This window comes from Sciurus vulgaris (genome assembly GCF_902686455.1).
Source record: "Sciurus vulgaris genome assembly, chromosome: 6".
Classification (NCBI taxonomy): Eukaryota; Metazoa; Chordata; class Mammalia; order Rodentia; family Sciuridae; genus Sciurus; species Sciurus vulgaris.
In genome coordinates, this window is record NC_136466.1 from 8,785,997 (window position 1) to 8,799,263 (window position 13,267).

At 60.1% G+C, this 13,267-nt stretch overlaps 2 long non-coding RNA genes across 2 annotated transcripts; both read left to right on the forward strand.

The window, feature by feature from the left end:
• Positions 1-7,560: 7,560 nt before the first annotated feature.
• On the forward strand, positions 7,561-9,517 carry LOC306664154. Its single transcript, XR_013764664.1, has 3 exons — positions 7,561-8,132; positions 8,666-8,847; positions 9,395-9,517. It is a non-coding gene; the product is annotated as an uncharacterized lncRNA (long non-coding RNA).
• A 941-nt stretch (positions 9,518-10,458) lies between these two features.
• On the forward strand, positions 10,459-12,648 carry LOC306664170. Its single transcript, XR_013764667.1, has 5 exons — positions 10,459-10,556; positions 10,955-11,140; positions 11,467-11,669; positions 12,138-12,316; positions 12,483-12,648. It is a non-coding gene; the product is annotated as an uncharacterized lncRNA (long non-coding RNA).
• Positions 12,649-13,267: the final 619 nt, after the last annotated feature.

Here is a 13,267-nt window from a genome sequence, read left to right on the forward strand (position 1 = left end):
ACCCCAAGGTCTTCTCGGAGTCCCTCTGTGCCGGCCCTTGTCCCTCCCCCCACCCTTACAGAGGGAAACACAAGCTCGGAGACCCGGTGGGGAGGTGCAGCCACCTGTCCAAGATGACCCGGTTGCAGACCAGCGGGTTTTGGTGCTCGCTCTAGTTTCCAGCGCTTGCCTCCCTGAAGCCCTTGTGAGAAGTCATTGCCTCCACTACACAGGTAGGGAAGTTGAGGCTCCGGAGTGCCAGAGACCTGGCGGCAGGTAGGAGGTTGCGCCCGCCTGCGTTGGGCTGTGAATGAAGGGCCGGGGCAGGAGAGAGGCCCTGCTTTGGCTGCTCTGGTGCCCTCTGCCCGTGGCACAGGACCCATGCCAGAGCGCTCCTTCTTCCAGGCTGCCGAGAGCCTCCAGCTCCCGAAGCCACGCCCAGATGCTTGGTGGTTCTGAACAGAGGTGGTCTGGCATGGAGTGCAGGGGCTCTTGGTCACTGAGTTTTAACCCCAGGTTCCTGGCTGGGGAAGGGAGGGGAGCGCCCTGCACCTGCAGTCCTTGTGAGTCGCAGCTGCAGAGGTGGGGACCTCACAGGGGCTCGGGTGGATTTCCCTAGCTGGAGGCTTGCAAAGCAGAGGGACCTGGCAATGGCAGCAAGCAGCCAAGCTGTGCAGGCCACTGTGCTCACCCTGGCCCAGGTCCCCGACCGTCCTCTCGGGTGGAGACCCTGTGTCCCGTGGGTGCCTGGCACGCTGACTGGAGAGGACCGCGGTGTAGACTCTAGATCCTCTGAGTGAGACTAGCTCTGGAGACAGCTGTTCCTCCATTGTGGGTGACGCTGGCGTCAAAACCACGTAGAACAGGACTCGGGTCCAGTTGTTTCCTGGACCTCGGAAGTAGACAAAGCAGTCTTCCCAAGTGAGCATTTATACCAGAGCCATTTAGTATGGAGCTGTGGTACGGCAACGGGCAGGGGCTCCGGCCATCCCCTCCCCTCTTCCAGTGTGCGTGACCCAGCACGACCCTGCGTCTTCTCGGGCTGATGGGACCGTCCCCCGACTTTGTTTGGCTTGCCTCGCATTTGGGCACACACGTGGTTGCTCACATCCCCAAGTCCCTCTGCCCTTTGTCCTGTCTCTAATCACAGGTCAGGGCCACAGCTGTACTTTTCTGCCCTCTGCATTGCCAGACAGCAGTGCTGGACACAGGCTCATTCTTTTGTGAATGTCTGGGGCCCGCCCAGCTGAACCCCCTCAACAGACATTCGAGGTGCATTGCTCTGAACAGGGAGAACACAAGAAGGAAAGAAGGAAGAGATGGAGGGAAAGAAGGGCAGGGAGAAGGGAGAGGAGGAGGATGACTGGAGGACATGAGCTTCAGAGGCCGGCAGCCCTGCCTGCACCCTGGGTGATCAAGAGCGGTGCACGATGCAGGGACGCATTAGCAGAAGTACAGTCTTTAGAACAAAGGAGGGGCCTGATGTTGCGGTGTATGCAGACAAGACCATTCTAGAAGCCGCTGTGGCTCTGAGTCGCACACCTGAGGAGGAGGACGGAGCTGCTGCACGAGGGTGGGGCAGAGGGCTTGGAGACAAGGTGTCCCTGGTGCAGGAGGCAAGCCAGCGGGAGCCGTGGGCTTCCGGGCCGGGTTGCGTGGAGACCTTCCCACACGCACCTCCCGGAAACGTGCCTCCCAGGCCAGGGAGCCTGAGGGCCGTGGCCGCTGGAACCGTGGGAGTGGACTGTGGCTGGAGGTTCAGAGTCCTGTGTGCCTCTGGCCCCTGAGCGGCTGCAGAGGATCCCACCCTCATCTTCGACGTGCGAGCGCCAAGCTGCCCTCCCAGGACACAGGCCCTCCGTTGCTGGGACCCTGCAGCCCAGTGCCAAGCAAGTGGCCCAGTGGTCAGCTTGACACTGTCCACACGTACCATGTGGCCTGGCACCCAGGCCAAGCAGCAGGCAGTAAGAAGGGGCGGGGCCGCCCTGGGGCCTGGGACCTGCTCTCCAGGAGCCCGGGTCTCAGTGTGTCCCCTGAACCTCTCTCCTCCCGGGTATTTCAGTCACGTCCGCCAAAGGACAGCTTCTACCTTCCCATGTCCAATCAGCACACAGCCCCAGGGTGGTGGGCTCCTGCCTGAGGCAGGATTCGAACGGGTGTGTCCTGCCCGGCTCTGGACTCTGCTCTCCTGGGCAGGGAAGGCGGCTGCGGGCCAGAGCACTGGGGTTGGAGAGGAATGGGCGCTGGGTCCAGAACCAGCTGCCAGGAGGGCAGGGACCTGGGCCTGGGGGCCAGGGTGGGGATGGGCCTCCGTGGGCCTGGGCACAGCCTGCAGCCACGCGGCGCCTGGGCTTGGCCTTCACGCGGCGCCCCCTGTCCCCAGTCCTGCCCGCACAGACTGTGCCCCTCTGCTGGCACCAGTCCCGTGGGGGCCGCCAGGGCCTGGGAGGGGCTGCCAGTTTGGATGTGAGTGTCGGGAGCCTCCGGGCACAGCGGGCAGAGGAGGGCTGCTGGGCTCCCTGGCACCACGCCTCTGGGCAGGTGCACCCCACAAAATGTGGGCTCGCTGAGCTGGGGCAGCTGAAGATGCCTGGGCGAGGTGGACCCTTCCTCCAGGTGCCTCCGGGGTGTTGGCCCCGACTTCCGGCTGGAGACGTCCGCCAGGCCTGGTGGTAGAGTCGCCGCTGCAGGAAGTCTGCTCCTCCACAGAGGCGGCCTGGGCCCCGTCCCCCGGCCGGCAGGGCTTCCTCTGCAAAGCCAGTCTTTTTCATTCTCCGGTCACGAGGTGCCAGCCATGCACAGGCACCAGGCTGTGCCTGCGCGTCCTCGCCCCACTCCTGCAGCGTGGTCATTAGCACGCAGAGGAGACCGAAGCTCCGAGAGGAAGGGGCTGCCAAGTTCATGTGGTCTGGAGAAGGTGGAACTCAGGGGCTGTCTCTTTACAGAGGAGGAAACAGGCTCAGGTGATGAAACCACTTGCTTAAGTGGCACAGTGATGAGCAGAGGAGCCCGAGGTCCAACTTTGACTTCAAGCTGACGCTCACGCTGCACTGCCCTCCATGAGCAAACCACCTTTACGGGGTACAGAATCTGGCAGCGATGTACCTGGCAGCCAAGGCAAAAAGGGAAAGACGCTGCACGCCTTGGTCCTCTTTGTCGTGTTTGCCTACAGAAGCACACTTGCTCCTGAGGTCAGTTCCAAGGGGAGCTCACCAAGGGCCCAAGAGGCCTGAGTGGACAGACTCTTCCTGAGTTTCTCAAAGACACGTCAATCAAGTCCAGAGGCAGGGGTCCCAGGGGACCTCTGAAAAGGTCATGGGCTGGCGTTTTCCTGAAACCCAGTGGAGGCAGCTCTGCCAGAGGCTGGGGTCACGGCGCCCAGAGTCCACTTTCTCATAACACAGGCAGAGCTTCTGTGCTCTGAAGCACACGGTGGGCAGCAGTCGGAAGCCTGTGGCAGGAGCGGAGCGGAGGCTTATCATGGCCCGAGAGCTGCCTTCTCTGTGCATCCTCAGCGGTGGCTGTGGCATGGCAGGAGGGGACACGGGCTGAGCACTAGGTGCCTCCTCAGCCCTCCGGATGCACTGACCTGCGGGAGCACTGAGTCCTGTCAGTGTGCCCATCTTGTGGATGTGTGAAGCCCAGAAGGGCAAGGAGCTGGCCCTTGGCTTAACTGAGCTGCCACCTACCCTCACGGCGACTCTGAGTGGAAGAGGGTTAGGAGCTGCTTCTCGGCCCCATGATGTGTTCCCACGTTTAATCCTCTCCTCCGCCTTCCCGGTAGGGGCTGTTATCATTTCCATTCCACACTGCATGCTGGGCCGCCCAGAGAAGCAAAGCAACTTGTCCAAGGCCACACAGCCAAGCATGGCAGGACCAGACTGCAACTTGGTCCACCTGACCTGAGACCAGGCTCTCCTCCTCTTGGCCTCTCAGGAGGCTGAGCGTTTGCAAAAGGCCTGGTGCATCCTAGCTGGAGCAATAGAGGGCAGGTGTGTGCTGACTCAGCTCAGAGCTCAGCACCCAGCCCTGGCGCGGCCCTGGGATCGCACACTCTACCTCGCTGACTTCCTGGAGCTGTGCAGTCTGCCCCAGGGGACGCGGACTTTTAGCGAAAAACAGAAATAGTAGCTCACAGGGCACTTCAGAACCGAGGCTCAAATTCTAACTGGACCACTTACTAACTGGGTGACCATGGGCAGCTCTTGTCTTTCCTGTGCCTCAGTGTCTGCATCTGTGAATGGAGCTGATGAGTCCATATCTAGCTGTGTGGCCTTGAGCCTGTTACTTGGCTTCTCTGTGCCTCACTCCTTTCATGTGGACAATGGGCTAATAAAGGCACTAGCCTCACAGGGTCGTTGTGAGGGTTAAATGAGATAATAGGTGCGAGGGCTTAGAAGAGCACCCAGCCCTGGGAGGAGTGCCATGCAAGCTCGCCACACTTGCTCGTCACTGTTAATGATTGATTCTGGGGTGGGTGACTTCTGGAGGCAGGGGGTGGCATGGGGACGGGGGGCCCTGTGGGGGAGCTTGCCTCTGTTGGTCCCGAGCGCCGGGTGTCTTCGTGTTTCGGGGCCGAGCTGCGGGGACTCGGGTGGACACCTCCTGCTCCTCTCCTGCATGAGACTTGGGCCAATGACGGCCCCACCGGGCGCTGGGGCCTCGTGGCAGGTCAGCCTCTGGTGCGGCCCTTTCCCGCCAGCCAGGGGCAGAGAGGCCCCTGCCCCCGCTTGCCCCTGCCAGGCCCCACCGCTCTGCCACCTGGTCCCTTAGCTGGGTGACAGCCAGGAAGGCTCTCTGGGACGTTCTGATGCTGGGGCCCCGCCTGCTCTGGGCCAGGCCGAGTGAGTGGCAGGACCTGGGACCACGGGTGGGCGGCCAGGACGGCCCATCTGCCCCGGGCCTGGCTGCTGGTTGCCAGTGTCCTCAGCAGAGGGAGGAGGGCAGGGCTGGGGTCCTGAGCTGGGGGCTGGGGGCTGGGTAGGGCCACCTTCCTCCCCGCCAGGGACGCTGCCCACAACCACCCGCTGGGCAGGCCTGCCTCCTGGGAGCGCCTCTGGGCTCACAATCCTTCTGTCCCCCTGTCTTCCTGGGACTCCCAGAGCCCATTTCCCCAGGAGACACGAGCTCAGAGAGGTGCAGGTTCGCCCTTGGTCACACACAGCCTGGAAGTGCAGACTCGGGCCTGCCCGGGGGACTCCACGGCTGGATCCACACCTCACGACTCCTAAGCTGCAGAAGGAAGAGGCGCCTCAGGCCCAGAGGAAGGAGCCCACAGGGGAGGCTGAGCCTCCCCAGGAGCCAGCAGCATCCTCCATCCACCAGCCAAGAGCAGGGCCCCCAGAGCTCGCTGAGCCGCCTGGCTGGGTCACGGGCCTTTCTGTGCCTTGGGGTCTGTGTGTGGGGACAGCCGAGAGGGCCTGGGGTCCCTGAGGGAGCCACTGCCACGTCTGTGCTGGCACCTGGCGCTTGGTGCTGGTCAGGGGCCCGCGCAGTGGCGCTCTGGCCTCGCTGTCCAGGATGCAGGGTCGGCATCAGGTGAGAAGCTCCAACGCCCGACGCTTTAAAACCAGAACAAGCCAGTGCAGAGCGTGCGCAGAAACCAGGAGGACAGCGCAGGACAGCCGCGGTGGGTGTCCAGGTCCTCGGCTGCGGCCACCGTCCCTCTTTACTGCCTGTTGGTCATTAGTAAAGACTGTGTGACAAGGGTACGTGAGACTCCTCCGTGGGGAGGTGTCAACACATGGCTCCCGAAGACGCAGTCTCCACGGCCAGGTGCGCCTGCCACCCTGCCCTCAGCCTGCCATGGGGCTGGGCGTCCCTGAGCTGGCACCACGGGGCGGGGCTGACCTGCATGCTCCCTGCACTACCCACGGACCAGGCTGCACGCTGGGCAGTGATGGGCAGGGGAGCGGGCACGGGGAGGGTCCAGACAGGTGCATCTTGGAGCCGGGGCCACCCAAGAAGACCCTCTGGGAGCACTCTGGGTGGGGCCACCTCTGTGATCTTGCTGTGTCCAAATGCCGCCTGGACCCTCCCCTCTCAATGGTTTTTAAAAAATTGGTTCACCTGAAAAATACTCAGAAAACAGTAAAGCATTATTAAGAGGCATCCAGGAGGCCGAAGTAAGCAGGGCGTATGCTGCTCATGTTGTAAAGAAGTCGATGCTCTCAAGCTGGTCAACAGATTTAGTGCACAGAACCCTGATAAAATCCTAACGGGTGTGTGTGTGTGTGTGTGTGTGTGTGTGTGTGTGTGTGTGTAAACAACTTGGAAAACAGATTCCAGTTTTTTAAAAACTATATGTAGCAACACAAGGATACAGAAGAGCCAATTTTTGAAGAAGACTGAAGAGGAGAATTTGCTGGCCTGGGTGCCAGCTCCTATCACAACACTACGGTCACTAAGTGTGGCATTGGTGTGAGGATATACTCCAGGGGACCTGTGGGGTAGTAAGGACAAGTGTGTCACTGCCAAGCAATGGGGGAAGGCCACCTCACCTTTTTAGTGACGGGTCCTGGGAAATACACATAAAAGAAACTAAGCCGGATCCCTACCTCACGCCATTGGCAACATTGATTTTAGAGAGTGATAGATCTAAATGTCAAGGGGAAAATGTAAAACTTATAGAAAGTAACACAAGGGAACACCTCCGTGCCTGTCAAAAGACATCAATGAGAGAGCGAAGGGGCAGATTATAAAGCGGGGAAGCATCACACACACACCCCACCAAGAGCTTACTCTATTCCAAAATAAGCAGGACTACAAATAGATACCGAAAAGATGAACAACTCAATATAAAACATGGGCAAAAACCAGTCACCCCACAATAAGAACATCTCAGTGACATAAATATATGAAAAGGTGCTGAATCTCATCAGTAATTGCAGAAATGAAAACTGGTCACAGTGAGATAACCAGGGCAGATGGATAAATGGAAAATGTTGACAATAGCAAGAGTTGATGAGGACACGGAGCATCAGGGCCTCTGCTCCATGGTGGTGGGTATAAGGTGGCAGAGCCACTTTGGAAAATGGCCTGGCAGCATCTGTTTTTTGTTAGACCTACTTCTGTGCCCTGGGTCCAGCAACTCCCCTCCCAGGTAGACACCCAACGGAAGCACGTTCGTACATTCGTACGTGAACTCAGGCACCTGTTGACAAAGTCTCATAGCAGTAACTAGCCCCAAACTGGGGACAGCCCAAGTGTCCATCCACAGGAGAATGGACCCATTCACTGGAGATCCTCACAGAGCGGGAAGCTAGCGAAGAGGAAGGACAAGGTTCTGCTGCTCACGCAACGTGGACCAAGAAGCCGGGCGTGAGAGGACGTGGGCTATAGGACGTCATTTATAAGATGCTCAAAGATGGGCGTGGGGGTGGCAAAGCAGCATGGGAAGCAGGAGGGGCATCAGGTACCTCAGGCGGGTTCTGGTTTGCAGCGCAGGGCGCACTCTCTGCCCCTTTTGGCTTTCATGTGCATTTCAGCCACACGATGGCTTCTCCCTGGGGTTGGGTGGGGAGGGTCAGCCTTGCCGCTCAGCCTGTGCGCTGGACTTAAAAGCCCCAGCTTCTGGGGTTCCGCCAGGTTCGCATCCAAGCCCACGTTCAGCGAGCAGCCCATGGACCGCATCCTGTGCGACCCTTCAGGCCCAGAATGTGTGTGCGGCGTGTGCAGTTTTCAAAGCTGTCTCAGGGGCTGTGGGGCCCCAGGGACCTTGACTGTGAAAATAGGCAAGAAGGCCCCAGGGGGGCAGCGCCGGCCAAGGCCCAGGAGCCAAGCCGTGCGGGAAGGTCGCGGGCTGGGGTGGCCGAGAGGGGCCTGCTGGCAGGGGAGCTCAGGGGACCCTGCGCCCCGGAGCAGAGCAGGAGACCCGGAGGGGAATGAGCTGGCAGGAAGGAAGGGCAGAGGCTGCAGAAGAAGAAAGCAAAGGAAGGGGCGTCCCAGGTCCCCAGGCGGGGGCTCCTGAGAAGCCCCTGCAGGGCAACCCTGGCTCTGCAGCTGCCTCCCCACGGACCACTGCCCGGCCCCACCACGGCTGCTGTCCCAGCACCACGGGCCTGAGTTCCTAGGGGCAGTGCACGAGCCCCCTGGTCTGGTCTCCTTGCCCTGGTCAGGGACTTTGAACCCAGAACCGTGGCTGCTTATTCGTGGTGAGTGAGCCCAGTGAGTGAAGTGGCACCAGGCAGATGGGTGGCAGGACAGGGCTGGCTGGCCGGAGGCGGGAGGAGGCACCTGCCCTCGTGCCCCAAGCTTCCGCGTGCCAGCGGAAGCACCTCTCCTCCTCCTGGCCTGGCATGGGCACCGGCCAAAGGCAGCGGGCCATGAGGGCCCTGTGCCCACCTGAACCTGGGAGACCCCGGGACAATGGGTCTGCTCCCAGTGCCCCTCCCAGGTCGGGCACCTGCGCCCGCAGCCTCTCAGAGGCTCCAACGGGCTGCTCTTTGTCCTCAGAGCCCAGCCCAAGGTCACATGGGGGAGGTGGCCAGGCTCTGGGGGCGTCAGACTCCTACCCCAGGCCTGGCGGGCGAGGGAGCTGGCCACAGGCTGCACCAAGCAGGGGCCGGGGGAGGGGCCCACCCTCCCGGCCAGGTCCCCAACCGTCCCTCGGCTCGGAGGGAGACGTGGGCTGTGCTGCTGTGGGTCCCGTCTCATGGAGACAGACTGAGGTTCCTCCTATTTTTAGCCACCAAGCTGCACGTCCGTGCGTCTCCCCCACCAGGAGCAGAAGCGCTGAGAGCAGCCCCTCGCGCCAGCCCCGTCAGCCTTTGAATAAAGCAGTTGCACTCGGCACCCCGCGGCGCGCTCCCTTAACCTCACACACGGCGCCCTTCTCGCCAGCGTGTTGGTCGCTGGCTGGCTCACTAGGTGAGTCACTGTTTGGGGTGCCAGGGTCAGAGGGAGAGATGGGCAGGTTGCCGAGTGTGGGGGGCCCCTGTGCTCAACCCTGCATGAGAGACTGGGGTTCTCTTGACCAGGCCCGCCCAGGGGAGGGACAGGGATCATAGTGAGCCTTCGCTCACAGCGGCTCGGTCCCCAACCGCACGCCCTGGTCCCACCGCTCCAGGGCATCCTCGCACACGGGATGGAAGTCTGCTCTGACTGAGCCAGCCCTCTGGCTCCTGCAGACCCCTCCTCTCTGGCCTGTGCTCACTGTGGTCTGACCACAGCAGCCTCCTGCCCCTTAACCATGCTGGACTTCACCCAACCTCAGGACCTTTGCATGTGCTGCCCCCTGCCTGGAATGCCCTGCCCCCAGACCTCCCAAGGGGCTTCATCTTATTGCTCAACCGTCACCTCCTCTGAGAGACCCCAACCCTGACCACCCTGGTTGAATAGCCCCAACTCTGTCCCTTCTCCCTCGGCCTCGAGGGATCTCAGGTTCCTTGGTTACCGCCCCTCTTTCCACTCGAAGGCAACAGCATGAGGGAGGCACATGGCCCTCTGTGCCCACCAGTGTCACCTCCAGAGCCTGCGTGGCACCGAGTCCCTGCTGGACAGCAGTGGCGGGAAGCTTGAGTGGTTCCACCCACGCAGACGTGTGGCCCCGGCCCACGACCCTGAGAGCGGCCCTGACGAGCAGCTGCCTGAGCTTGTCCAAGCCAGGGTGTCACAGGGCATCCCTGTCACCACGAGGCCTGGGGCGAAGGTCGTGGGTGGGGCCGACCCAGAGAATCGCGGCTGCGGGGGAAGGCGCCCCAGTCCTGGGGCCTCGGCTGCACCAGGACTTTCCCTCCTGTCGCCCCCGGGACCCTGCCCCTGGGACCCTCCCCCGGGACCCTGCCCCCGGGACCCTGCCCTCGAGACCCTGCCCGAGCAAAGCAGGGGCGCTTCCCTCCTGGCTCTGAACCCATGACGTTGACCTTGTAAACCTCCCGATCCGGACGCAGCTCAACCTGAGGCCGGCGACAACCCCCGACCACCATCCTGGCACCTGCTGGTGAGGTCCCCGGCCTCCACTGCTTCGAGCCCCGCACACGCAGGCTGCTCCTTCGGGTCAACCCCCCACCTTGCCTGGAGAGCCCTGGGCCGCCTCCCTCCCGCTTTGGCCCCGGGGCCTCTTGCTCCACCTGCCACACCTGCCACGGGCTCCAATCGGGATTCATGAGATGGCGGAGGGAACGACCGAACCCAAGGGCACAGCCCTCCTCTGCAGAATGAGGAGGGTGGGCGCACGATAGCACGGCCCAGCAAGATGGCGGTGAGAACAAGGGGAGCAGACACATCTTATGTGCCAGGGCCTAGCACATAGTGGGTGTGCAGGAACGGACAAGCATCATCGTCAGCACCCGCACAGCACAGTGTGCGGGGAGGCACCGCACACCATCAGTTCCCTCTGGCCCTGCTGCAGCCCACGGCGATCGCCACACCCCTCCCGTGTCCAGTGCCAGGCCAGTCTTCTCTGGAATGGGCGGGTCCCCTGCTGGACTCTCTGATCCAGTGCCTTCATTTGACCAAACACAACTTCTTAGCGCAGAGCTAAAATCTTCTTCAAGGAGTTCCCTCCAACTGGTCCTGATTCTGCATGATTAAGGACAAGCATTCCAGTGGGGATTCTGTCTCCTGTCCCTCCCAAGGTGGCTACAGGAGTCTTTCAGTCTTCCATCCATCCATCCATCCAACGATCTATCCATCCATCCATGCACACATGCATGCGTGCATCCACCCATCCATCATCCGCCCATCATCCATCTGCCCACCATCCATCCTGTCCATCCATCCATTCATCTATCATTCATCATCCATCTGTCTGTCATTCATCTGTCCATCCATTCATCCATGATCCAAAATCTATCCATCCATCATCCATTCATCCATCCATCCACCCACCTACCCATCTAGTCTGACTGTCCATCCATCCATCCACCCACCTACCCATCTAGTCTGACTGTCCATCCATCCATCCACCCACCTACCCATCTAGTCTGTCCACCCATCCGTCATCCATCCATTTATCCTTCCTTCCTTTCAACAGATCGATGCCTTGGGTCTGTTCTCAGCTCTGCATTACAGAATCACCAAGATTCGTGCGCGTGCCAGGAAGCCTACATTCCAGCGATTTCTAAAGCAGGAGAAGCCGCCTTCCTTGCCTCCTCCTCCATGCCCTGCCCCTGACATCTTCCCTTCGCCCGGCATTCCCAGCCACCGGGCTGCCTTGCAGGTCCTTGTCCCCTCTAAGCCATCTCCCCACTCAAAGCTTCCCCCATGCCAGCCCAGGGCTTTGGTGTCACCTCTTAGTCTGACCAGGTTCATTTCCTCGCTTAGTCTCCGGATTAAACGTCGTTCCCCCAGAGGGAACTGCCTCGCTGAAACCCCGGCTCCTCCATTACACTTCCCTTGTGGATTTACCGCTGTGTTCCTAGTGTTTTCTCTGGGTCATGCCGGTCTCTTCTGTAAGTTCATGGAGGTCCTGAGGGTGGGGTCCCGCCGCTGTGTTCTTGGGTGGGGCCTGAGCTAGGCCTGGGCCTGGCAGTGTGCACCTTCCAGGCGAATTTGTTGAATGACTGAGGCAACATTCAGTCAAAGCTCAGCCGAGAGGAACAGTCAGGAGCAAGAACTGCTTACGATACAGACGCCACCGCCTCTCCAGCCTACGCCGGGCAGCAGATGGGAACCAGCTGCGCAGGTGGAAGGACCCACCATGGGGATGCTGGCTGAGGATCCGACGTGTGCATTGGCCGGGACACGAGGTGTGGAGAGAGGGAACGGAGGCTGTGCCCTGCCCCGGGCCTGTGGCGAGGATGTGGGTGACTAGTGTCCACACTTGGGTCAACCTGGGAGAGCTTTGTCTTGGATCTAGGAGGCGGGTTAGAGAGCAGGATGGGTGTCCAGTTCTTGTCCCGCCCGCTGTGTGACTGGGCAGGCTGGAGCTCCTCTTTCCCCGGTGGCGGGGGCGGGTACTAGCACCTCCCTGGGGGGCACACAGGCAAGATGCCGGCTCCGGCTGCAACCCTCCCGGGCCTCTGGCTTGTTCAGAGGGCATGGTCACAGTGACACACGTGACCGAGTTTCCCTCTCCACCCTGGCTAGGAAGCCGAGGTCCATTCCGTGGCCTGGCCGCCATGAACGTCCAGGACATCCGTGGTGGCGAAGGGACTTTATTTGTGGCTCCATTTATGACCAACTTCGCCTGGTGTCTTCTCTCATTCCACTTCAAGGTATGTAGCTTGCTCTAGTTCACGTGTTCTTGGAAACCACCTTCAGTCTTCTCGGTGAGTTATCCAGTGTCCTGTGGGAGTCGTCTGTGTGTGGCTGATTTTGTCTCCTTAATGAAGCTGCAGGACCCTAGGGGTAGGGGTACCTGAGAGGCATTTCAGGTCCTGCCCTGAGCCCGCAGGTAAGTAGCACGTGCTCAGCTGAGGACAGGCAAGTGTTCCATTTGAGCTTGACCAGCAGAGGAGGCGTCTGGCCCTGGGCGCTGTGCTTTCTCAACGGTCCATAAAACTAAAAAGGACGGATTGTGGGAAAGGTCAGTGACCAGAGTTCAAATTCCCTGTTTCCAGACACCAGAGAACACAGGGTGGCTGAGGGGCAGACAGTCAGGGGGAGACCCTGCTAGCCCCAGAGCCGCCTCCCTCGTTGGCCGACATGAAGAACCAAGCTCCATTTGATTCTTGGTAGTGGCAGAGACTCCAGGAACTCACGAGCTCCCTCAAAAACTGTGTCTTCCTTTTTTCCCAAACATTTGGGACACAGACCATGATTGCCTGTCTGTTTCTGTTGACTGTGTCAAGAAACTGGTAGGTATCTGGGCAGTGGGTCATGGGTGAAAATTCTGCGTGCCACTTCCATGCCGGGCCCACTGAAACCTCTCACACTTCTTCCTCTGTGCCCCGGCTGAATGGAGAGGACTTTGAAGCTCTGGGAAGGAGCCCGAGTCCCTGAATGACTGCGTGGAGCATGGACTGCAACCCGCCAAGCTCCGGGGCGGATGATGTGAGCCACACGGTCAGGTGTTGCTCTGTTAAGGGAGGTAGAAGTTGCTCATCAGCAACCTTGCTAATGAACGCAATCAGACCCACTATGTTCCAGAAACCATGACAGGCAATTTATACAGCTTGTTCCATTTGAGCTGATATCAATCCTAAAAGGCAGGCCCGGCATTTGGTCCACTTTTCACCTGAGAAGGTTGTGGGTCAGAGTCTCGTCCACGGATCAATGGGGAACGGCACACTTGAATCTCCTTTCCTCTGATGCTTGCTTTAACTGATCTATTTTTGGTCTCATGTCATCAGCCCACATAGAAGGACATTAAAGAAACAGATGTAGGAAATAAAAATTTTCTCAC